This window comes from Elephas maximus, chromosome 6, assembly GCF_024166365.1.
Source record: "Elephas maximus indicus isolate mEleMax1 chromosome 6, mEleMax1 primary haplotype, whole genome shotgun sequence".
NCBI classification, from domain to species: Eukaryota; Metazoa; Chordata; class Mammalia; order Proboscidea; family Elephantidae; genus Elephas; species Elephas maximus.
Window position 1 is genome coordinate 114,784,636 of NC_064824.1, and position 24,424 is coordinate 114,809,059.

The 24,424-nt window shown below is 44.0% G+C and overlaps 1 protein-coding gene across 1 annotated transcript in view; it reads right to left on the bottom strand.

The window, feature by feature from the left end:
* Window positions 1–24,424, bottom strand: part of MARCHF4 (membrane associated ring-CH-type finger 4) — a 105,928-nt gene that overhangs the window by 25,300 nt on the left and 56,204 nt on the right. The gene's annotated exons all lie outside the window — the stretch shown is intronic.

Genomic DNA, 24,424 nt, shown 5'->3' on the forward strand with positions numbered 1-24,424 from the left:
CTTCAAGACCAAGGCAGTGTTACCTGTGCCGCCCAAGTCCCAGGGTGTCTGCGGCAATGAGAAGGCGGATTTCTTTGGAAGCCCTCTGTTGTCCGAGGTGCACAGAATCATCTTTCCCTTCCACTTCACCTCATATCACTCAGGGACCTCACCTTGACCTGAATGAGGTCTAGAATGTCCTTTTGTACCTGATCTACCTGTCAAGAGGATCCCTGGTGGTGCAGTGGTTAAGCGCTCGGCTGCTACCCAAAAGCTCGGTGGTTCAAACCCACAAGCTGCTCCATGGAAGAAAACCCATGGCGGTCTACTTCCATAAAGCTTGGAAACCCTCTAGGGCAGTTCTACTCTGTCCTATAGGGTTGCTATGAATTGGAATCAACTTGAGAGCAAGAGGCTTTTTTTTTTTCCTACCTGTCAAACTGCTGCTCTGTCTTTAAGATGGCTCTAGTGTTAACTCCTACAGGGAGTCATCCCTGACTTCTCCAAGTTGAGCTCCATGCTTCTATCTCTGAGTGTCTTGTGCTGAGTTACACGGCATCTCACTGTTAGAGCACTCTACCTCATTTTAAGGACCTGTCATATGTGCGTCTGCCCACCAGAGGAACCCTGCAAGGCAGAATCGAGGTACTGTTCACCTCTACACCCTTTCCCCCAGTGCCTACCACTGCGCCCCAAATAACTCAACAACTCTGTGTTTGAATGATGTTATGGATTGAATTGTGTCCCCCAAAAGTATGTATTGAAGTCCTGGCCCCTGTACCTGTGGCTATGATCCTGTTTGGAAATAGGGTTTGTTTTGTTTTGTTATGTTAATGATAAGACAGAGGTCCCCAGGCTGCAGAAACTTTCACTGCCTCAAGCAGCTTGCTTGGCACGCCCTGTAGCTTTAAGTTAAAATCCTGTTTCCTTTGCTTGACACACCCTGCAGCTTTACATTAAAATCCTGGTTCCCCTCTCCTTAATTGCTGCCCCAAACTAGAGGAAATTGGCAGAAACTGGTTTATGCACCACGTTGATGTTCAGGATAACCTTTTAGCTCTTTGAGTACTTCATACATAGCAACTTCCCCGCCTCTGGGAGGAGTTTAACTGCCAGTTTCTGAACATGCGATGCATGAAGTTATATGTAAACCCCGTTGTGCCGGCACAGTGTGATTAAGAACGCTGCCGATGTAACTTACATGAACTTCCTACTTGTAAACGCCTTAAAAGTAACCTTTCCCCTCGCCCCCACTGAGCAGGCTTGGCAGCAGCAGCCCCGACTGTTCCTTTACTTGCACAATGAAATAAAGGCCCTTTTCTACTCTCCCACCTCAGTGTCTTGTTATTGGCTGAGACAAGCTGCACCGAGCAGAACCTGGGTTTTCTGCCCTGCAACAATGAGGGCACACCAGAGTAGAATGGGTTCTAAACCTAATCACTTTTGAGTTTTATAAAGAGCAGAATTCACACACACACACACACACACACACACGGAAGGAAGATACCATATGAAGACAGACACACACGGCAGATGCATCTATAAGCCCCCAAATGCCCAAGGATTGCCAGCAGCTACTAGAAGCTGAAATAGACAAAGAAGGACCTCCCCCTGAATTCTGACTTCTAGCCTCCTGAACTTTGAGAAAATAAATCACTGTTCTTTAAAGCCACCAACTTGTGGTGTATTTTGTTATAGTAGCCCTAGGTAACTAAGACAAATGAGTAAACGAAAAACTGAATTATGTGTCCACTCAGTTTCCTTGCCTTCAGGTTTCCTGCAATGCCCTGAGGAACAGGATGGATGAGATTGCCTGCTCCATCAGAACAGGAACCGCGTCAGTCTTCCTTACCTCGGGCCCCCAGCACCTCGCTCAGTACCCAGCATGCCAAGAATATGTGTGCAATGAATGAACTTGGTGCATAAACGCTCAGGCCCTAGCCCAGGTGCCTCACCCTCTGTAAGACCCTCCATGGTTTCCCCTCCTGCTCCTCCAATATTGATGGCCCCCTTCACTGTGCTTCCAGGTCCTTCCCACGCCCCTATCATAGCATGTCCCCTACTTGTCTCTGGATCACTATGCTGTGACCCCTCACACAGGCAATATTGTATCCCTAGTGCCCAGTAGAGTGCCTGGTGCAATAAGGCCCTCAGTCCAGTGTTGATGGCTGAATACCTGCACATACATCTGTTTGATAGATAAGAGGCTTTGCTCCTCTGGGACATGGCCAACATGAGAGAGGCTTAGGAGAGATTGGAGATGCCCACAGCGCTGGGCACTCACCGAACAGCAAGGCCTAAAGGGCATTGGTGTTGAGTAACTGCTCTGAGAAAGAAAAAGGAAGGGGTGGAGTGGGAAGAGGTGGTGGTGGAGGAGAAAAAATCCCTCATTATTCAAAGCAGCATTTTCTAGGCTCATTAATTCTAACAGGATGAGCTGGGCTTGATTGATCGGGTGGTTAAGCAGCCCTGTCAAATTGCCAATCAGGTAGGAGACATTACTTCCGGTCCTTGGTAACTGTGACAAGTGACAGCGAAGGCTCTACTCTCTGCTACCCAAGAAGCAGCCACGAGGCAGGGCCAGAAGGAGCTGCTGGCCGAGGCACAACTGATCACAAGACCCAGGCTCTCCATTTGGTTCTGAATGGGCTGGGGACCAACTCAGGCTCACCTGAGCCCTCTGAGCCTCAACATATGCACCTGGAGAAACAGGGAGCAGGACCTAGCCTGGTCCGTGGCCTGTCTTGGGGGGTGGCTTCCCCTGAAGCTCCTTGTTTAGTCCAAATACGATCCTACGCATTCGCTTGGGGCTGGGCAACTCAAAAGGCAGACTTGGAAACTTGCTTTGGGTACCACAACCATTAGAAAACAAGGACACCAAAAATATTAAAAAAAGGTTGACCTTTGAAAAAGAGATTTAGGATTTTAGAGGGGAAAAAATATCAGGAAAGAAGCTCTTTTTACTTTGACATTCATGCAAGATTTGTATTTTATGATTTAGTATTTGTTTGCTTTTTAATATGCATTTGGGAAGAGTGCCATAGTCTTTTTAGTGTTTAGGGTTTTTTTAAGTCTATTTGGAACCCTGCACCACCTGTGACGGGGCAGACCTATATGTCTTCAAGAACAAGAGAAGTGGAGATGAGCTAGCAGCCAGACAGATTCAAGTTTGACTTAATGACCATGGTTGTCGCAGTAGACTCTCTTAAGAGCTAAAATGGCGGAGTGTGGAAACTAAAACGGACCCTCCCCTAGTAAAATTTTCTCAACATGAGACTCCTACTAAAGAGAAAAGTTAATGACTAACTCAAGGTCAGCCTGTGGCACGCCCAGAACTATGGCCAGGTCCTCTGACATCAGACTGCGAGCTCTCATTGCACCACTCTGCTCATTCCCCCTGGGCACCCTGACGTCCCACCTGCAGCTAAGACCCTCATCTCTCTCCTCTTATGATCCCACCCCTCCCCTTCCTGACCTGACACTGGCCCAACCCACTCCCTCATCTCCTGTCCCATCACCATCACCTACAGCTTGGCAGGTAATCATGCTCTAATTGTTTCCTCTGGGAGTTGGGCTGCTCTGACCTGCCCCATGGATCTGAGCACATTGCAGGTGCACAATACAGATGTGTTTACTGACTGGCCAGGACCGGGTCTGGAAGAGGATGAGGCCCTCTGTCCCGGTTCCTGGAGCTCCAGCCTTTGGGCCTGTAGGATTATTATGATCATGTCTGCAGAGCTCAGCAAACTCTGCAGATCAATGGGGCTAATTAAATGCAAGGGGCACCAAACACTTCCCAATGATCTGATGATCTGCTAGAAGCTTTGGGGCCTGGAGACTCCCCTGGGAATGACTAAAGCAAGGAAAAGCAGATCTCCTCTAATCCCCTGGCCCCCAGGAAACACAGGGTGAGGAGTAGTTAAGAGTGTGGTCTTCCAAAACGGACTTCTTGAGTTTGAATTACATGCAAACTTGGGCAAGTCTCTTAACCTCTCCGAGGCTACATTTCCTCATCTTTCAGTTGCAGTTAACTCTTACTTCCTCCAAGGGTGTTTGTAAGGGTTAATGAGATCACACACGCAAAGAGCTTGACACAGGGCCTGTCACAAGAATATTACAATTCTAACTCGCATTTCTCTAAGGACTTTAATTTCATAGTTTCTCCTCCTCCCCCCGCCCCACTAACACTCTATTTTATTCTCCTACTATCACTGTGTTGTTGTTAGCTGTCTTTGAGTTGGCAGAACAAAACGCCGCCCGGTCCTATGCTATCCTCATGACTGCTTGCAGATCAAACCACTGTGATCTATACGGTTTTCATTGGCTGATTTTCGGCAGTACATCTCCAGGCCTTTCCTCCTAGTCTATCATAGTCTGGAAGCTCCACCAAAACCTGCTCAGCATCATAGCAACATGCAACCCTCCACTGACAGATGAGTGATGGCTGTGCATGAGGCACGTTGGTGGGAATTGAACACGGCTCTCCCGCATGGAAGGTGAGAATTCTAACACCAACCACCGATGCCCACTGTCACTCTAAGGTAGGTCAATTAGGCAAGGAAAGGAGAAAATGCCTTAAGTAAAGGGTCAACTGAGGCCCAGAGAGAGGTTGAGATTATAGAACTTTCTAAGAAAGCTGACCCTTCTGAGGTGGATAAGGGACCAGAATGTAGGTCTCCTGATGGCCAGCCCAGGACTGTCCCCTGTGTTATCACGGGGACACTGAGAGCATTTGGGAGCCCTCCTCCTCTGGGGAAGCTGAACGGAAGAGTGCAGGCCTCTTTGTTGGGTTAAATGTTGTCATGCTAGAGACAGGAGGCTGGACCAGGGGATCTTGCAGCCCTAGGCCATAGGTCATCTGGTGGGTAGGGGAAGAGGATGGATTCTGCCACACTGCCAATGACATAGCAAGTCCTGCAGGGGCAGGACTCCAGCCATTTCTCCATTCATAGATTTTGTTCTGTTTATTGCAGGTTTGCTTCATTTTTTTTCCTCTCACAATCTGAAAGACCCACTTCCGGAGTCCTTAAGTTACCTGGTTGCCATGGCAGTGGCAGGTAAGCCAAAGACTCCCTCTTCCACCCACACAGGCACCCGGCATCCCTGCCACTGAGCAGAAAGAAAGAAATGCAGCCTAGTTAAGCAGAAACAGTCCAAGCCCAAGCTGCAGTCTGCAGCTCTGGGAGATCAAAACAAAGGAGACAATAGAGACACCAGCCATGATGAAAAGCAATTTAGGGACATCTTGCTTTATTGAGACTCTAGTGGTTAAGAGCTTGAGCTCTGATCCCAGACAGACCCAGCTATACTCTGACTCTTGCAATCTGTGCAATCCTGGGCAAATCTCTGCTTCACTCAATTACCCTTTGATTCATTAAATATTTATGTACTGTGTTCTGGGTGATGGGGATACAGCAGTGAAAAAGTGGTAAAAATTCTCTAGTAGAGAGAGGCAGACAATAAATAGGATAAACAAGTAAATTATAAGTATGTGCTGTGGAGAAAAATGAAGTTGAGAAAGGGAAATGGAGTACCAGGGAGGGGGCAGGTTAAAATTTTAAATAGGGTGGCTATGGAAGGCTTCACCAATGAGGGACATTAGAGTGAAGACCTGAAGAAAGTAAGAGAACAAGCCACACAGATACCGGAGGCTGAGCATTCAAGGCAGAGGAAACATCAAGTGCAAAGGCCCTGAGGCAGAAGCCTGCCTGGTATGCTTAGGAACACCTAAGAGGTGGTGTGTCTGGGGCAGAGTGAGTGAGAGAAAAGGCAGTAGGTGATGAAATCAGAGGCAGAACACGAATCAGGGATGGGAGTACAGATCATGCAAGGCTTTGGTCCATTTTAAGGACTTTGGCATTTACTCTGAAGGAGAAGGGACACTCATTAGAGTGTTCTGAGCAGAAGAGAATGACATAATGGACCGTGTTTAACAGGGTCATTCTGGCTGCTGTATTGAGCATGGACTGGAGGGAAGTAGGAGCAGAAGCAGGGAGGCTGACTGTTAAGAGGTTGTTGCCAATAATTCAGGTGAGTGATGATGGTGGTTTGGACTACCACCATAGCAGAGGAAGTCCTGAGAAGTGGTCAGTCTCTAGATATATTTTGAAGGTATGTTATTGTTCAGGGCTGTCAAGTTATTTCCAACTAATAGCAAACCTATATACATCAGAATGAAACACTGCCCGGTCCTGTGCCATCCTCACAATCATTGCTATACTTGAGCCCATTATTGCAGCTACCGTGTCAATTCATCTCGTTGAGGGCCTTCATCTTTTTTTTGTTGTTGTTGTACTTTAGATGAAGGTTTACAGAACAAAGTAGCTTCTCATTAAACAGTTTGTACACATATTGTTTTATGACATTGGTTAACAGTCCCATGACGTCAACACTCTCCCTTCTTGATCTTGGATTCCCCATTACTAGCTTTCCTGTCCCCTCCTGCCTTCTAGACCTTGCCCCTAGGCTGGTGTTCCCTTTTAGTCTTGTTTTGTTTTATGCGTCTGTCTAATCTTTGGCTGAGGGGTGAGCCTTGGGAATGACTTCATTACTGAGCTAAAAGGGTGTCTGATGGCCATACTCTCAGGGTTGCTCCAGTCTCTGTCAGACCAGTAAGTCTGGTCTTTTTCTGAGAGTTAGAATTTTGTTCTACATTTTTCTCCAGCTCTGACTGGGACCCTTTATACTGATCCCTGTTAGAGAAGTTGATGGTGGTAGCCGGGCACCATCTAGTTGTACTGAACTCAGTCTGGTAGAGGCTGTGGTAGTTGTGGTCCATTAGTCCTTTGGACTAATCTTTCTGTTGTGTCTTCAGTTTTCTTCATTATTCCTTGCTCCCAAAGGGGTGAGACCATTGGAGTATCTTAGATGGCCACTCAAAGACTTTAAAGACTCCAGACGCTACTCACCGAAGTAGAACGTAGAACGTTTTCTTTATAAACTATGACTGCTGCTTCCATGGTTGTTGACTGTGGACCCAAGTAAAATGAAATCCTTGGCAACTTCAATCTTTTCTCCATTTATCATGATGTTGCTTATTGATCCAGTTGTGAGAATTTTTGTTTTCTTTATGTTGAGGTGTAATCCATACTGAAGGCTATAGTCTTTGATCTTCACCAGTAAGTGCCTCAAGTTCTCTTCACTTTCAGCAAGTGAGGTTGTGTCATCTTCATATCGAAGGTTGTTAATGAGTCTTCCTCCAAACCTGGTGTCACATTCTTCTTCATAGAGTCCAGCTGTTCTGATTATTTGCTCAGCATACAGATTGAATATGTATGGTGAAAGGATACAGCCCTGATGCATGCCTCTCCTGACTTTAAACCACTGAGTATCCCCTTGTTCTTTTTGAACGACTGCTTCTTGATCTATATACAGGTTCCTCATGAACACAAGTATTCTGGAATTCCCATTCTTCAAAATGTTATCCATAATTTGTTATGATCCACACAGTCAAATGCCTTTGCATAGTCAATAAAACACAGGTAAACATGTTTCTGGTATTCTCTGCCTTCAGCCAAGATCCATCTGACATCGGCAATGATATCCCTTGTTCCACAAGGTATAGATGTTAAGGAATAGACGTTAAGATTTACTGATGGATTGGTCATGGTATGTGAGAGAAGGAGAACAATCCAGAATGATGCTAATGATCTTGACCTGAGCAGTAGAAGGATAGAGCTGTCTTTAATTAAGACGAGAAAGGGTGGGGAAGGAGCAGGTTTTTAAGGGAAGATGGGGAGCTCAGTTTTGGAAATGTAGATTTTGAGATGCCTATAAAATATCCAAGTGGTGATGTCTAATAAAAAAAAAAAAGGTACTGCAATATATATTAGTCCAGTGTTTAAGAGACAGGCCCACGTTCAAGGTATAAATTTGAGAATCAGTTGGATAGAGATGTTTAAAGTCATGAGCCTGGGTGAGATCACCAAAGGAGTGAGTGTAGGTAGGAAAAGAAGATGGTACCAGGGCTGATCCCTGGAAGACGCCAAGATGTCAGAAATAAGGAGATGTAAAGGAACCAGCAGAGAAGACCTAGAAGGAAAGGCCAGTGAGTTGGGAGGATAACATGATGTTCCAAAAGCCAAGAAAGAAGAGGGAATGTTTCAAGAAAGAGGGAGTGATCAGCTATGTCAAATGCTGCTGATGGGTCAAGTTGGATGAGAATTGATAATTGATCTTTGGGTTTAGCAACATGCAGATCATTGGAAACCATGGTAAAAGCCATTTCAGTGGACTGGAGGAGGTGAAAATCTGCTTGGAGTGAGTTCAAGAGAGAATGGGAGATGAGAAATCGAACATAGTATGAATAGACAATTCTTTTATGTTTTCTGAAAAAGCACATGGGAAATGGAGCTCTAACTGGAGGAAGAAATGGAATCAAGAAAGGTTTTGTTTTTGTTTTTAAGAGAGAGAGAGATAAGAAATGTATATGCTGCTCCAGAAGTGACAGAAAAACTAATGGTGCAGAAGAAAATGGACAGAATTGCTGGAGTAAGGTGCCCTGTGAAGGTGAGGAGGGATAAGGCCTATGCCCATATGACGGGGTCTACCTGTACCAAGAGTTTGAACAGTTAATCCATAGTAATAGGATGTGTACGGTAAGTGGGTAGACTTGCAGAAGTTTTCCTTCTGATTTCTTCTATAGAAAGCAAGGCCATAGGGTGAGAGTGAAGATGAAAGAGGGGGTATTGGAGTTGGAGGCCTGGGGAGTAGTCTAATATAGTCATGGGGAGAGTTTAAGAATGATTAGACTAGAGAAATAAATCATGATTGCAGGCAGCATTCAGGATCCTTTCTATTTAAATGAAATGGGATAATCCCAGCCCTAGGACTTACTAGTTCATCTGTGAGATGGAGGAGGGGTAGTAAGAACATACATTTAGCACCATGTCTAACACACAGTAAACTCTCAGTAAATGCTGGCTAATATTATTGCCCACAAATTCCAGTCATTTAAACGGTTATAATAGATCTCTTGTCTCTAAACCCACCTTCTCAAACACTGATCAGATTTCCTTCCTTTCTGTAAGTAACAATCTCTCTTTATTAATAATCCTAATCTTGTAAACATTCCACAGTTCTATAAAACACCCACAGACATTGTATTATCTAATACCTCAATAACCATTAGGTTATTAATTATTTCCCCATTTTACAGATGAAGTAACCACTCAGAGAGGTTGTTACTTGCTCAAGAAAATGGCAGAGCACAGCTCTGAAACCAGTCCCTCTGTCCATCTGGCAGCCTCAGATTACTCAGACCATCTCTGCCCCCTCCAGTGTCACCTGTCTTTCATTTCTTCTCCCACCCCCAGTAGCCTTGCCCCTCAGATCCTTACTTTTCTGGCCCGGATATAAGATATGGCCTTGCTGACTCTCCTCTTGAGATATTAGTGCAAAGGCGGAAACCCTACCAGGCTTTCCTCTTTGCCCGTCTCCACTAAACCAATCCAGGCTGGACTCACAGTGGGTGCTCTTTTTTTTTTTTAAGTTTGTGAATGTACTTTTAAAAAATTATTTATTTTTTGGTGAAAATATTCACAGCAAAACATACACCAGTTCAACAATTTTTATGTGTACAATTCAGTTACATTGATTGCATTCTTCAAGTCGTGCAACCATTCTCACTACCCTTTCCCATATTCCACTGCCATTAACACAAATTCACTGCCCCATAAGCTTCTCATCTAAGCTTTTGAGCTGCTGTTATCAATTTGATCACATATAGATAATTCTTTAAAAGACCTCAATGCTCAAAGCAGACATTCTTTACTAATTAAGCTAAACTATTTATTATTATTATTATTATTTGGTTTAAAGATGAGTTCAGGAGATAATCTCAGCTTAAAGGTTAAGGTTTATCTCAGGGCATTAGTTTCAGGGGATCACCCAGCCTCAATGACTTCAGAAAGTCTAGAGTACACGGTAATTTGAAATTCTGCTTCACATCTCCCCACCCCCTCTTGATCAGGATTCTTCTAGAGAGTCATTGATCAGAACATTCAGTAATGATAGGCAGGCAAGTGGGTATTCATTTGATGCAAGAGCTAGGATGGGGTTTTACTTCCCTCTTACTCCCTTGTCCGCCATTCCCCAACCCTGGTGGGGAAGGATAGTTATTAAGACAAGAGAAATTTTTGTCAGAATAGTAATACACTGAAGTTTGCTGCTAGACAGAGTAAATATTATCAAGAAAAATGGAGGACAAAGCCAGAAGAACCTAGAAGGCTTCACCCTCTTCTTCCCACAGGGCACCAGACAATGATTTCTTGATTCTACAGACCTGTGAGAGGTCAGTGTATCCTGGTATCAGGATCAAGAAAAATAACCCCTCATAAAGACTTTCTTGCCAACAAAGGTTGCCTTGTAGGTACACCACTATGAAGACTCAGACGACCTAAAGCCTTAAAGATCAGACATTTCCCCTACAGGGTGGAGCTGGAACCTGTGTGTATTGGAATGAGGAGGAATAGGCATAGGAGTAGAAAAAGTTCATTGGGATTGTAGAGAAGAATAAGGAGGTATGCCAAAGAAAGTAAGAACTCCCATTGTCCGTCCCAGGTAATCTCCATGAGGATGGACAGTTGACTTGATAGGGAAATTGAAGAACTGCTTTGTACCAATCTCTGGACCCCACATATCAAGAAAACTAACAACTCATGAAGACTTTACCAACAAAAGTTACAGAGGAGAGATGAATAGGAGAAGGTGTGACTCCTGCTGCCCCAGAAGATGATAAAGCCAGCTTCCCCTCTTATCAGTGGGAGGCAGGCTGATTGGCAAGATGACCTTCAAAGATCCCCACGGCCCTAGAATCCATTATTGTACACAGATGAGCCATCCTGAACTCTCTGTATATTATGTCAGGCTGCGTATGGGCAGCTCTTTGTTTTCTGGTTGGAGTTCTTGCTGATCAATCTTTTAGCTCTGCTACTCATTTGCGGCATTTACCATGTCCCCTTCTCAGCCCGGTCATGCCCAGTCTTCTCACTTCCTCTCTCAATGGCACCAAGACTAAACCTTGGCTCAAAGACACTAACAGTGTTATCAACACTGGCAGAACAAAATAAAAAATTGTTGCAAGATAATTTGATTAAAAAAACAAAGAACTCTATTACTAAGTTAAAAAAAAAAAAAGACAAGGTTTAAGGAAATGTAGTTATCTACACTAAATTCAATTAACCACACAATTATTTCTAGCTCTACTCTCAGAGCAGCAGCTGACTTTCACAAACACACACACAGAGAAATGTATAGCCTACCTCTATCTATCTGCATGGAAAATTTTCCAGCCTTCCCTTTTATCAGCTCAAAATAATAATAATGCAAAAAGAGACAAGGAAAACAAACATATACAGACCCAAGCCACACCCTCCAAACCATGTTTGTTTGTTTTTTGTTGTTGTTTGTTTGTTTTTTCATTTCACAAGAATTATTTTATTCCTGCAGTGCTTTTCTCCCTATAATTTAACTGGTATAGGACAAATGTACCTATTCGCTCTAGCTGCCTCTAAATTTACGCAACTGGTACAAGAAAGAAGAACTTAACCTCACAATAATTTAATTTAAATAACATCCAATTCTATGAAGTCAAGCATGATCTGCATAATAAACAAGCCAAGCTATGTGAGTGCTGGCAGAAAGAAAGGTTTTATTTTATGTGTATATTCTTATTCACCTCTGCATGTCTAACAGAGTTTCGAACCAGTTCAAACTGGTTCAGTCACGGTGGATGAAGAGAAATTGGAACATACTCGAATTTTTACAATTTGGGTGATCTGGAATGATAACCAGAATGGGAACAATTATGGGTTGAAGCCCTGGAATAGGAGACTCAGAAGAGGCATAGTGAGCCCTTTAAGGAGGATGATAGGTGAGACTGGAGTATTGGCAGGGCTGCAGAGAGCAACGCACATTCAAAGCAGCATGGTCTGCCATCATCTTTGAGTGGGGCACCTCTGTTTCTGACTCTGCTCAAAATCCCTCAGGCAAGAGATATGGTTGCTATGCAACGCGTACGCTGCCCTTGTTTTCTAAGAGGGAGATTAGGTTTCTAGCAGGGCTTCGACCAGTAATTTTTCCTATTCCAGTTTTGGTTCTGGTTCACCAAAATTTTAAAAAATTTAGTGCTGTTCCGGTTTCACTTCCTCGGCCATGTCTGAATCAGGAAGAACAGGTTCGAAGCCCTGATTTCTAACAACATAAATATGCAATATACCATCTGTTTATCTTTCTATATAACTCATCATTACCAACACGATCATTACCAAAGAGCTAAAATGAAAGCCTCAGTCCTCAGACTGGCTCAAAATGAAAACATAATTTAGACAAACCTTGACAGACCAAAACTGGACTATTTGGATATAGCAGGCTGGGCCTGTTTCCAAAGTTCCAGGCTGCCAGGCTGCAATCCTAAGGATGCCAGGTCACCATGTTCTCTTTCTTTCCCAGAAATCAGGCCAAGTAAAGGCGCAAGTCATCAGGCAAGTAAAGGGGCAAATCCTCAATTGCCCCTAGGGTCAGCCCCCATGGTCCCTACATCCTGGCAGAAGGAAACCCAGCCTCAGTTCTACAAAATTCTTAAGATGTTATTTGATGGAATCATGATGAAATTCTCCAAAAGCCACTGTAATTAATATGCCATTTGGTGCGTTTAGGGGATACAGCAGATGTTGTGAGTGCAAACAAGCTGTGATGAGGTGTTACTTCCTCTGATGAATAAGATTGTGTGTCAGCTTGGCAGGGCCATGATTCTCTAGTTTAGCAGTTGTATGATGTTGTGATCATTTCCATGATGAGCTTTAATATACACACCTATGATGGGATCTGCTGTGAGTATCCAATCAGTTAAAGGGAGTTTCCTTGAGCGTGTGGCCTGCATTAAATATAAGCCAACATTCTGGCAAGGCTTGGGGACTCTTTGCTCACACTGGATCCTGCAACTGGCTCCTGTTCATCTGACCTCCAGTTCTTGGAACTTGAGCTAGCAGCTTATGTGCAATCTTTGCCAGTGATCTTGGGATTCGTCGATTTCTGCAGCCTGTGAGCAAGAGCCCTGCTCTCTGACCTGCCGATCTTGGGTTTGCCAGCCCCTGCAGCTACATGAATCAGGAGAAGCCTCTATCCTGACCCACAGGCTTGGGACATTCCAGCCTCTTCAACTGCGTGAGCCATTTCCTTGATATCTCTCTCTCTCTCTATATATATATATATATTTATATGCTTTACTGGTTTTGCTTCTCTAGAGAATCCAGCCTAAGATACTTCCCATAAGTTCCAAACCACTGTCCTAGGCACTTAGAACCAACTCATGTAATGGCTGGCTCTACTCTTAGAAAGCAAAAAAGCAGAATTTGCATTTCTAACAAGTTCACAGGAAGTTATACATAAGAGTCACCTGGGGATCTTATTAAAATGTAGATTTCTGATTCAGTATATCTGGGGTGGAAATGTAAATTCTCAGCAGGGAACATGTTAGAAATGCAAATTCTCAGCAGGGGCTAAAGCCAGAACAAACTGGTTTGAAGCCCTGTTTTAACCTCTGTGGAGCCCTGGTGGTACAGCAGTTGAAGAGCTCGGCTCCTAACCAAAAGGTCGGCATTTCGAGTCCACCAGCTGTTCCTTGGAAATGCTATGGGGCAGTTCTACTTTATCCTATAGGGTCACTATGAGTCAGAATTGACTTGATGGCAACAAGTTTCTAGGCCTCGGTTCCGTGGTTCTCAGAACTTAGCCTACGTATGACAGACCCGGGAAGACTGTTAAACGTGCAAATCCCCAAGCAGTGAAAACAGTTTACACTTGACTACTAACCAAAAGCTTGGCAGTTTGAACGCACCCTGTGGTACCATGAAAGAAAGGCCTGGAGATTTGCTTCCACTAAGACTACAGCCAAGAAAACTCCATGGAGAAATTCTACCCTGTAATACATGGGGTTGCCATGAGTCAGAATTGACTCAACAGCAACAGATTTGATTTTTAAGCCATGGTGCTTGGTTCTCAGAATTTAGCCTACATATATATGACACACCTGGGAAACATTAAAATTGTAAATCCCCAGGCTTCAGCAGCAGAGATTCTGATTCCACATAGACCCAATCTTAGGTCTCTTAAAGCAAAGGTTGGCACTTAACTCATTTCGTGAAGCCCTGGACCAGATGTTCCTTAGCAAATCTTCTGCCCTCTACATCACTCTAAGACTCTTATATACACAAAGATAAAAATAAGTGACAAGAGCTAAAATTTGTTGAGCTCTTACCACATGCCAAGCCTTGTATGCAAGCTTTAGCTGCTGGGTTTCAATCCTGATTCCTCCACTGACTAGGTGAGGGATGTTGTATAAGTTAATCTAGCTGAGTCCCAGGCAATCCATCTATATCTACACTGTTTAACAAGTGTTCCTACTGTTTTTGCTACTTGTCTTCTATCTCACAGTTACTGAACATGTACTTGTGGCCAGGGATTGGTCTAAGCCCTTGACATGCATGGCGTGGTGTAGCATGGGTTAGTGGGACTTGGGGACCCAACTGCCTGGGTTTGGAATCCTTGCTCTGCTGGCACTTAATAGCTGTATGAGCTGGTGCAGGTTTCCTCAGAGGTAAAATGGGACCAATGATGCTTCCTGGCTCCCCGGGTTCTCTTAAGGATAAAATGAGATAATACATTTTTGAAAAGTGCTTGGAACACTGTCTGACACGTAGTGGTGCTCGTTATAAAACCGAAAAAAAAAAAAAAAAACCACTGCCGTCAAGTTGATTCCGACTCATAGAGACCCTATAGGACAGAGTAGAACTGCCCCATAGAGTTTCCAAGGAGCGCCTGGCGGACTCGAACTGCCAACCCTTTGGTTAGCAGCTGTAGCACTTAACCACTACGCCACCAGGGTTTCCATGGTGCTCATTATAGTATCATTATATATTGCCTTTTATGTATCCACCTGTTCTTACTCAGTTTCTTCATGTCCTAAAAAAAGAAGGTAGGCAGAGGGTGCTGGCTCTCTGTGGACCGGGTGTCTCTGCATTTGTTACCTTACCAAGCACCTCACTTTGCTGCCTTGTAAATGAAGCTCATCAATCTGAGACCTGTGAGTACTTAAGTTGACTGGGAGCCTGGATAATGAGCCTAGGTGATAACAGTGTGATGAAGGCCAGCAGTCTCCAAGTGCTGCTAAATGCTCTGTTATTTCAGGGGGAGGGAAAAACAAAACAGGTGCCCCAGATGGGCATTCACCTGTTGGTTCGGTGTCTCTTACTTAGAACCTCACCCTCCTCAAGCCTGCTTTCCTCATAAGCTCATGTTCCTACCTCCTGAAAAATTGTGATAGGGATAAATGAAAAGGTATTAAGTTGTGAGTGTCTGAGTCCCCTGGGTGGCACAATCGGTTAAGTACTTGACTACTAACCAAAACGTTGGTTGTTCAAACCCACCTAGGAGGCCCTCAGAAGAAAGGCCTGGCCATCTGCTTCTGAAAGTTCATACCCTTAAAAACCTATGGAACACAGTTCTACCCTGCACACATGGGTTGCCATGAGTCCAAATTAACCAGACAGCAACTGGTTTGGGTTGGTTTGTTCTTTTTTGTGGGTGTTTACAGCCTTCACTCCTCTTCCCATCTTCTCCTTTCACACATGGCTGTGAGCTTGCATGTTTGTGGGGCCAACTAAGGGCTTTGTGGTACCCCTGGAAGCACAGTTAAAGAAAGGAAGCAAAAGGCAGGTAAAGAGGCTAAAATGATCTGCATAATAAAGAGCTTAGCAAAGAAAGGGGAGGAGGAGAGGGAAAAAAACATTGCTCTACAATTTCCTCTGCTCACTTTATACAGCTTGCAGCCAACATTTAAATAGTTCAATTCTTTCTCAGTATGGGACCTGCGTTTCTTCTTCGTGATCAGCTTTGTTCAGATTATAGTCCATTTAGATAGAATAAACCTGGGGCCCATGGAAAGGAATGGCTGATTCTAGGGTGTTGCAGTGACAACACTGAAAAAGGAAAAAATTACAGGCCTCCATGTCTTGTTTTCAGAGCTCCAAAGAGTCGGTCCTACCTCTCTGTGGGATTGATGGCACTCCCTTCTCACCAGGTGATACCCATCCCAGAGACTGCCTAAGACTCAGCCCAGTTCCTTTCACACCTCTCATGGAATCATACTATTCCTGAAATCTTGGCTCCAGCTCCCTGTCAGAGATAAGCACGCTAAGTAGAATTTGAATTACTATGGCATGCGAATAGGCTCCAGTCTGTTAACTCCAAGCTTCTGCGAAGCTGCTCCAAGTGGCTGTAGCTTCTGTCATCTTGGCATTTTTACTTTCTGTTTCAAAGAAGTCTATATTTCTTACTTCTGGAGCTGGGGGTGGGGAGTGGTCTTCAAAGGTACTTCTCTCTGTTCTGTCAGTCTGCCCACTCCCAACCCTGAGAGATGGGCTCTCTCCTGTATAGAGAAGACGCCAGGGAAGGGAGCCCCAGAGCCTCCCTTGCTCACCGGAGCCTCCCAGTTTCCCCTTTCAGGTCCATGTATGAAAGTGGATGCAGGACAAGTCAAAGCTCAGAGAAAAGCTCACACCTCTGCACTCTAGGATTGGGGGAAAATTTTTGGACCAGCTCTGCTTCCCTCTGAAAGAGTGAGACTGTATGTAATCCACAGTCTCCTTTTAGGAGTCACTCAGCTAGCATTGGTTGAGCATCGATTCTCCACAGGGTTGAGAACGCAAGGTGATGCTTCCACACACCTGCCCAGGAGACCCTCACAGTCATGCTTTCTCTAACCCATCCAGATTCTCAGCTTTTGCCATGGCTTTTAGGCCTGCATTTTACTTATTTAGTGGCTGATACATAAATATTTACCATCACCAGTTGCCAACCAGTCAACTCCAACTCATGGCCCCCCATGTGTGTCAGAGTAGAGCTATGCCCCGTAGGGCTTTCAAGGCTGATTTTTCAGAAGTAGACCACGAGGACTTTCTTCCAAGGTGCCTCTGGGTGGACGCGAACCTCCAACCTCTTGGTTAACAGCTGAGGATGCTAACAATTTGCACCACTCAGGAACTCCGTGTAAAATATTACTTCTTTTTTATTTACCTTTAACCTCTTTCAGACAACAAGCGGTTAAACAAGAAATCAAGATTTGCTCTTTTTAAGCATGCTGTGGCATTTGGTGACCAAAGCCCATCTTGCCCTCATCTTATTCTTCATGATTGTTTAAAACTTCGTTCATCTTCCCCTCGGCCATCGTCTATTCACACTGAACAGTCCTATTTTTAGATTCTATTCTCATGTCATTAATCATTTCAATCACTTTCTTTCTAGACTTTCACCAGCCCCTTAGGTTTTTAAAGTAAGTTTTCATGCTCTGTCCAAGACAGACAAGGGCCCACATGCCCAGAGGCTGGGGGAAAAAAGACTATATTTCAAAAGTAAGCAAGGGTTCATTTAAAAATCAAAATTTTTCCACATAACCACAGCCCTACATGTACACATGATTTCCCCAAATCAGGACCACGATATACGGCCTTTTTTAGTTTGTATTTTTCAATTCACACTATGGCATGAGAAATTTCCCATGGTGTAAGACAGTATTTATTTTTTTTTTTGTTTGCTTGTTTTGTTTAACATCCTTACTTGGCCACACCAAAGGGATGTCTGAGAATTTAAATGTCATTTTCAATGAATCACGCATAAATTTACTATCTTATCCCCTATAATGAATCAATTTTAGTAAGTTTGAATTTTCATATTTTCTCTTACTACTACCTAACATAAGACATGGGATGAAGCAGACATTGAAGAGAGGGAGAGGAGCAAATATTGAGAAGCTTCTATGTGCCAGGAATTATGGTGGTAATTACTAAGGAATTAATTAGTAATTACCCAATTAGATACATAGGACAGTAATTTTAATGGGTACATACGGACATACCATAAGTATTTATTAATGTACATTTTTATTTCTTTTCCAAGTTTTTCCTATTATAAGTAACACTGCAAAGAACATTCTTGAACGCCAATCATTGCTCATATCCATGCTTATTTCCTTAGATGACAGTCCTGGAAAGGAATTACTTAGTCAAAGTGCATGGACATTTTTAAGGCTGTTGATACACATTGCAAAATTGGCCTTTAGGAAGATGACACTAATTTACATCCACATCATCAGAGTATGTCAATATCTGCTACTATTACCTCACATCCAAGGCCTTGTCCTTTCTCCATGTTTTCATGGGCAACTGTCAACAGTACCACAGGTCAGACCCTGAAAATGAGGGCTCAGGAAATACAGGTGAACTGTTCCTTTCTACCTTTCTTTCCATTGTGGAGAAGGAGCAGAAGGTGGGACAGATTAAGTCAGGAATGAGCAGCAAAACAACTGAGGCAATTTGAGGGAGGATCTTGGCCATGAAAGTGAAGCAGTGAGCACCTGGTCAGGTAGAGGCTGCAGAATCTTGGCCTCACTACTATGGGGGATTCTCTTCTTCAGGGAAATGATAGATGATTTACAGTATTCTTGTCAAAAGTCTCAGCATAGTTCAATCTCTGACACAGGAAATTACAAGACTAAGACACATGAGTTGAAGAGTTCCACCTTCAAGACCTGTCAGCAAGATAATTGCCCACCACTGCCCTTTAAGATACTTAGATCAGACCTCATACACTTGCCCAATAATACTCTCGTGTGACTTGGAGACTTTTGATTAAAAATCTGTCTAATCTAATTTGCATCTCCCTGCTGCAATTTCAGGCTTTCCTATGAATGGACAATGTGCAGGCTTTGAGATTTGACAACTTTTGGCTTTGCTGTTTACTAGCTGTAGCAGTTAGTTCCTGCTGCTAACTGTGCTCTGGCATATGTACCCCAAAACTTAGTGGCTTAAAATGGTTTGGCTGATCTTGGCTGGACTTACTCATGCATCTTGGCTAGATGCTGGCTGACATACGAGGACCTCAGCTGGGATGACCCATCTCTGCTGCACACATCTCTTCTCATACTTCATTAGGCTAGCCCTGGCTTGTTCTCATGATGGTAGAAGAGTTCTAACCAGCAGGGAGGGTGAGCACCCAATGCATAAGTACTTTCCAAGCCTCTGCTAATATCTTGCCAAAGTTTGCTAATGCCCCATCAGCCAAAGCAAGTTACACGGTCTACCCCAGAGTCACTGAGGGAGGGCATTATCAAAAGGAAGTGGCTAGGGGTCTTCAAAGCTAGTGAGTGGCCATCTAAGATTCATCAATTGACCTCAACCCACCTGGAGCAAAGGAGAATGAAGAACACCAAAGACACAAGGAAAATATGAGGCCAAGAGACAGAAAGAGCCACATAAGCCAGAGACTAGATCAGCCTGAGGCCAGAAGAACTAGATGGTGCCTGGCTACCACCAATGACTGCCCTGACAGGGAACACAACAGAGAATCCCTGATGAAGCAGGAGAAAAGTGAGATGCAGAACTCAAATACTAGTAAAAAGACCAGACTTAATGGTCTGACTGAGCTGGAGGGACCCCAGAGGACATGGCCCCCAGACTCTGTTATCCCAGAACTAAACCATTCCTGAAGCCAACTCTTCAGACAAAGATTAGACTGGACTATGAGACATAAAACGATACTGGCAAGGAGTACGCTTCTTAGCTCAAGTAGACACATGAGACTATGTGGTCAGCTCCTGATCAGAGAGGCGAGATGAGAAGGCAGAGGGGGACACGGCTGGTTGAATTGATATGGGAAAAACAAAGTGGAAAGGAGGGGTACACTGTCGCATTGTAGGGAGAGCAACTAGGGTCATATAACAATATGTGTATAAGTTTTTGTATGAGAAACTAACTTGAATTGTAAATTTTCACTTAAAGCACAATAAAAAAAGAAAAAAAAAGGGAAGTGGCTACAGGGTAGTATAAAGATCTGGGGCATTAGTGCAATTAACCTGCCACATTAGCTCTGTGACCTAATTGTCCAATTTCCTTAGACTCTCTGAGCTTTAGTTTTATCATCTGTAAAAATGCAGAAATTTTGTAGAATTTCTTGCCATAACCCATGTCAAATGCCTGGCACATAGTAGACATTCAATATGTATTAATTTCTTTCTCTCCTCCTTCTCCATCATTTGGACTTTCTCTTTCTTCTTAAATGCATCATTCATACGCATTGTCTTCTATCTCCGAAGCTCCAACACAGTAAAACATTAACATTATGCCTGTGGCTTCTGTTGAATCCCCAAATCCTAGCCAGTACCTAACACAGTAGGCTCAGTTCATTCCAATGATCTGGGATTTGGAGACCAAGGAAATAAAGGGGTCTCTCCTCCTTTTATTCCCAAGACTGTGCAGTTGAGAGATGGTGTCCTGGCTGTCTGATCCAGCTCCACTACCACAAGTGAAATGGAAAGGGTTAACATGCATTAACTGATGGCCCTGGATTGAGGCACTGGGATGGGGAACCCCTATTTCCCAATTTAAAGATGGCCTTGGGGGTAGGATAAGTATTCTGGCTTCTCCTTGGCTAATCAGGCTCCAGAAGAGACATTAATTGCAGCCAGCTCGTCCTGCTGGGGAGACCCAAGTCTGCCAGCTCCCTTGCTGGGAATGGAATAGAATTTTAATTGGCTGTGAAAGCATCATGGCAGGAGGTGCAGGGAGGAATTGGTCTTCTCCCTCAAAGCAGGCCAGAGAAGCTTCAAGGGGAAGGCCCCCGAGTGGGTGCGTGGCAGCAAGAACCCACTATGTCCAGGGACCACTCCTGCTGCAATACCATAGTTCCATTTCCAGGCCTGGACTCCAGCCAGGGTCAAGGACCTTCTCACACAGTGCACTTGGAGTGGCCAGCACAAGAGCATGGAACCTGTGAGCCCTTTTATCTCTGGGCTACCCCGACATTCATGAGAAGGGTACTCATAGTTACTGGCACTTGTCTAGCCAAGACAACAAGAGTTTCCTACTTCAGACAGGTCTCCAAATATAAGCTCAACCCCCTAGTGTGTCTATGTCCATTTGTCCATTTGGATAGTCTGGAGCAATGGCACAGTGTTCCTGGAGTGATGTTAATAGTTATTCACTAAAATAAATGAATGCTTGATGTTTGGGGAAATCGTGGGGGCTCTTTCTGGCACTCCAATTCCTGGAACACACATGCAACACAGGATGGCACGTATAAGTCAATGAATGTGACTATGAAGAACAAGATGAGTAAGCTTGTTAGTACAAATGTATGATGATGCACGTTGTGTTTTTCAGGACTGTTGGGCAAATTATTTAGCCTCCTTGTGCCTCAGTTTTCTCATCAATAAAATGATAGTAATAGTAGTACCTATCTAATAGAATGAAGCAGTGGCAGTTCGGTGGTAGAATTCTTGCCCTCCTGGGTTTGTTTCCCAGCCAACACGCCTCATGCACAGCCACCACCCATCTGTAAGCTTGAGTGTTGCTATGATACTGACCAGGTTTCACTGGATCTTCTAGACTAAGACAGACTAGGAAGAAAGGCCTGGCAATCTACTTCCAAAAATCAGCCAGTGAAAACCCTATGGATCACAACAGTCCAATCTGCAACTGACTATGAGGATGGTGCAGGACTGGGCAGCGTTTTGTTCCACTGTATATGGGGTTACCATGAGTCGGTGGCCAACTGGATGGCAGCTAACAGCAACAACATCTAATAGAACTGTTGGAAATAATGATGAAATGTAAAAGCCTAGAATAGTACAGAGATTCAATCAGCGCATTTTCATCATTATTTCTAGTGAGGGCGAGTGGAGCTGGTCACTGGCCCACATCTGCTCTGTCCCCCTAGTGGTGTAATGAACGTGTTGGCAAAAAGCAAAGCAGAACAGCAAAAAATAAAATCCGCACTTTCAGAAGATTATTTTGTGAGACGAGAACTTCACAAATTCAGAATTTTCAAGGAAACTCTACTTCGTTAATACTTAAAAACTTAAAGCGATAAACTCTTTTAAAACTGCTAAATGGTTTTATATTTCCTGTGCCTTTTGATTTCCATTATCAAATTTTTATTGAAGGTTCATCACAAATTCAGTTAGGAAGGGAGAGATGCACTAAAGGGGGATATTTAAAAAGATATTTCATAATTTATAAAGACATGCAGACAAGCTGTGAATTTTTAACCAAAAAAAAAAAGCACAACTCATTGCAGTTTTCCCTCTTACTACCCGCTCCCCGTTTCCTATCTCCCCAGTCTCCTCACTGAAGAATAAGACATCTTCCTGATTTAAGCTCAGAAATGAAAATCAGAGTAAAAGAAGTGACCATCACACAACATCCTCTCTGAAATGCTGAAAACTTCATCTCCTGAAAGAGCAGATGGCATATGAAATATCTGGACTAAAACCCATTGCCCTAGAGTCTATTGCGACTCATAGCAACCCTATAGGACAGAGTAGAACTGCCCCATACAGTTTCCAAGGAAGGCCTGGTGGATTCAAACTGCTGACCTTTTGGTTAGCAGCCACGGCACTTAACCACTACGCCACCAGGGTTTCCATATCTGGACTAGCAAGGCGAGTGTATAGAGAGCAGATTTTATTAGTGGTTATCAGAGGCAGGTGGGAGTGGGGGCAAACGGAAGTCACTATGCTTAGGGACACTGAGCTTCTATTAAGGGTGACTGAAAATTTCGGGAATGGTTAAGGGTGATGGTTGAACAACATGATAATATAATCAATGGAGTTGAACTGTACATGTGAACATTGCTGAAGTGGCAAATGTCTTGTTGCTTACATATTTAAGAATAAAATAAATAAATAAATAAAAGCAGGTGGCAGTTCTTGACCTTGGTGAAAGAGAGCCCAAGGAAGGTGGCATGGATTCTCCCCCTTAGAAGGCAGAGCAGGCCCCCCACTGTTGGAAACAGGCCCTTTCCCCCTCGGAACCTGGGCCTCCAATTATGCCTGGGTGTCCAGGCTCCTGTGCCTAACCTCTGCCAGCTGGACTTTCAATGCTTGGAAAATTAGCAAGACAGTCATTTACAGAAGTAATTGGCTGCACGAATTAGCTCAGCCCTTCAAGGGATGATTCCTCCCCCCCCCACACACACACATTTCCCAGGTCTGTAATAGGTTAGAGGGGCGGGTGGAAACGTTCTGCTCTTCCTCTGCTATTCCAGGTGCTGAAAAGAAGCATGGCTGGACCCCCAGACTGTAAGTGCTGCTACGGGTGACAGCGCTCGTGCCCTGGACAGTGCTGATGTCCCCAGTGGGCGCATTCCTGATGGTGTAAGGGATGAGGAGAAGCTGTGGGAGCAGGTTGGATCAAAGCCTAGTTTTGAGACCTGGCCTCTCCACTTGCCACTTGGGCAACTCTATTTCTCTTTCTTGGCCTCAGTTTTCTCATTGGTAAAATGGGGACATGAGATTTAATAATCTCAATAAGTTTCTGACAGTTTCTGACTTTTAAAGATTCTATAGATCAGACAAAGCCTCCATAGATATAAAACAACTCAACATCAGACCTCAGGGATTGCTTAAAGGTGAACTAGTCCAAAGGTGAAGAAGCAGGACATCTTTGTAATTGAAGACAGCACACTCCACGGGCAGGTCCAGAAGTCTTTGGAAGCGACAACATCACCACTAGAAAGCCTAGCCCAATCCAGAACCCTGAAACAGGGAGCCTGGAGAGGAAGCATTTGGGTTGAGCATCCATAGCACAGCAGAGGGAGAGACACCATCCGTGGAGTGCTTGGGGGCATTAGAAAGATTTGCTCTCTCCAGCGAAGAAGATAGAATAGAAGTGGATTTCTAGTGCTCAGCCAAAATCACTTTTAAAGAGCATCTGATTCACTTCCTCATGTCCCCAGGTCACTAAGCAACCTTCTTGTCTTTTGTTTGGCTTCTCATCTATTTAAGATCCTAGAATGAGCTCCCTTGACGTGGGAGTATAAGCACTCTAGGTATTAAACAGGAGTGTTTTCTACTGTAAATATAAGTCAGCTTTCTGGTCTCTATCTCAATTTCTTACGAGTTTTCTTGGCCTGGATTACTTCTCAGAATATGATCACCCAGAGTAAAAGGTCATTAAATACAAGGTTCCTGGCTTGCAAAACCGAAACCTGGGTCGTGTAGTGGAGGAAGAAGAAGCTGTTTGTCATGACCAAGGGCAAGTACGATAGCTCCTTAAATCCAAACTTGCAAAGAGTAGCGGGAAGAATTCCTTTTAAAGTTGGTTGTCCCTTCCATTCCCATCCTACCTCCCCTGCAGCCTCCTCCAACAAAGGAGATGCATTGATCTTGACATGTACATGACGTAAGGTCAATACCATTCATTTTCCTCTTTTTATTCTGTTGGCTTTGTTTTCATTCTGTACACTTCCATCTGTCAGATATGCCTTAGACATTAAAATAGCGTGGAAAACATTCATAGGTAGCCATTCAACTCAACCTGCAGGCAGCCCATGTGTGCTATCCGTAATCATCCACCAGCCTCTCAGTGATGGGGAGCTCACTACCTCACAAGGC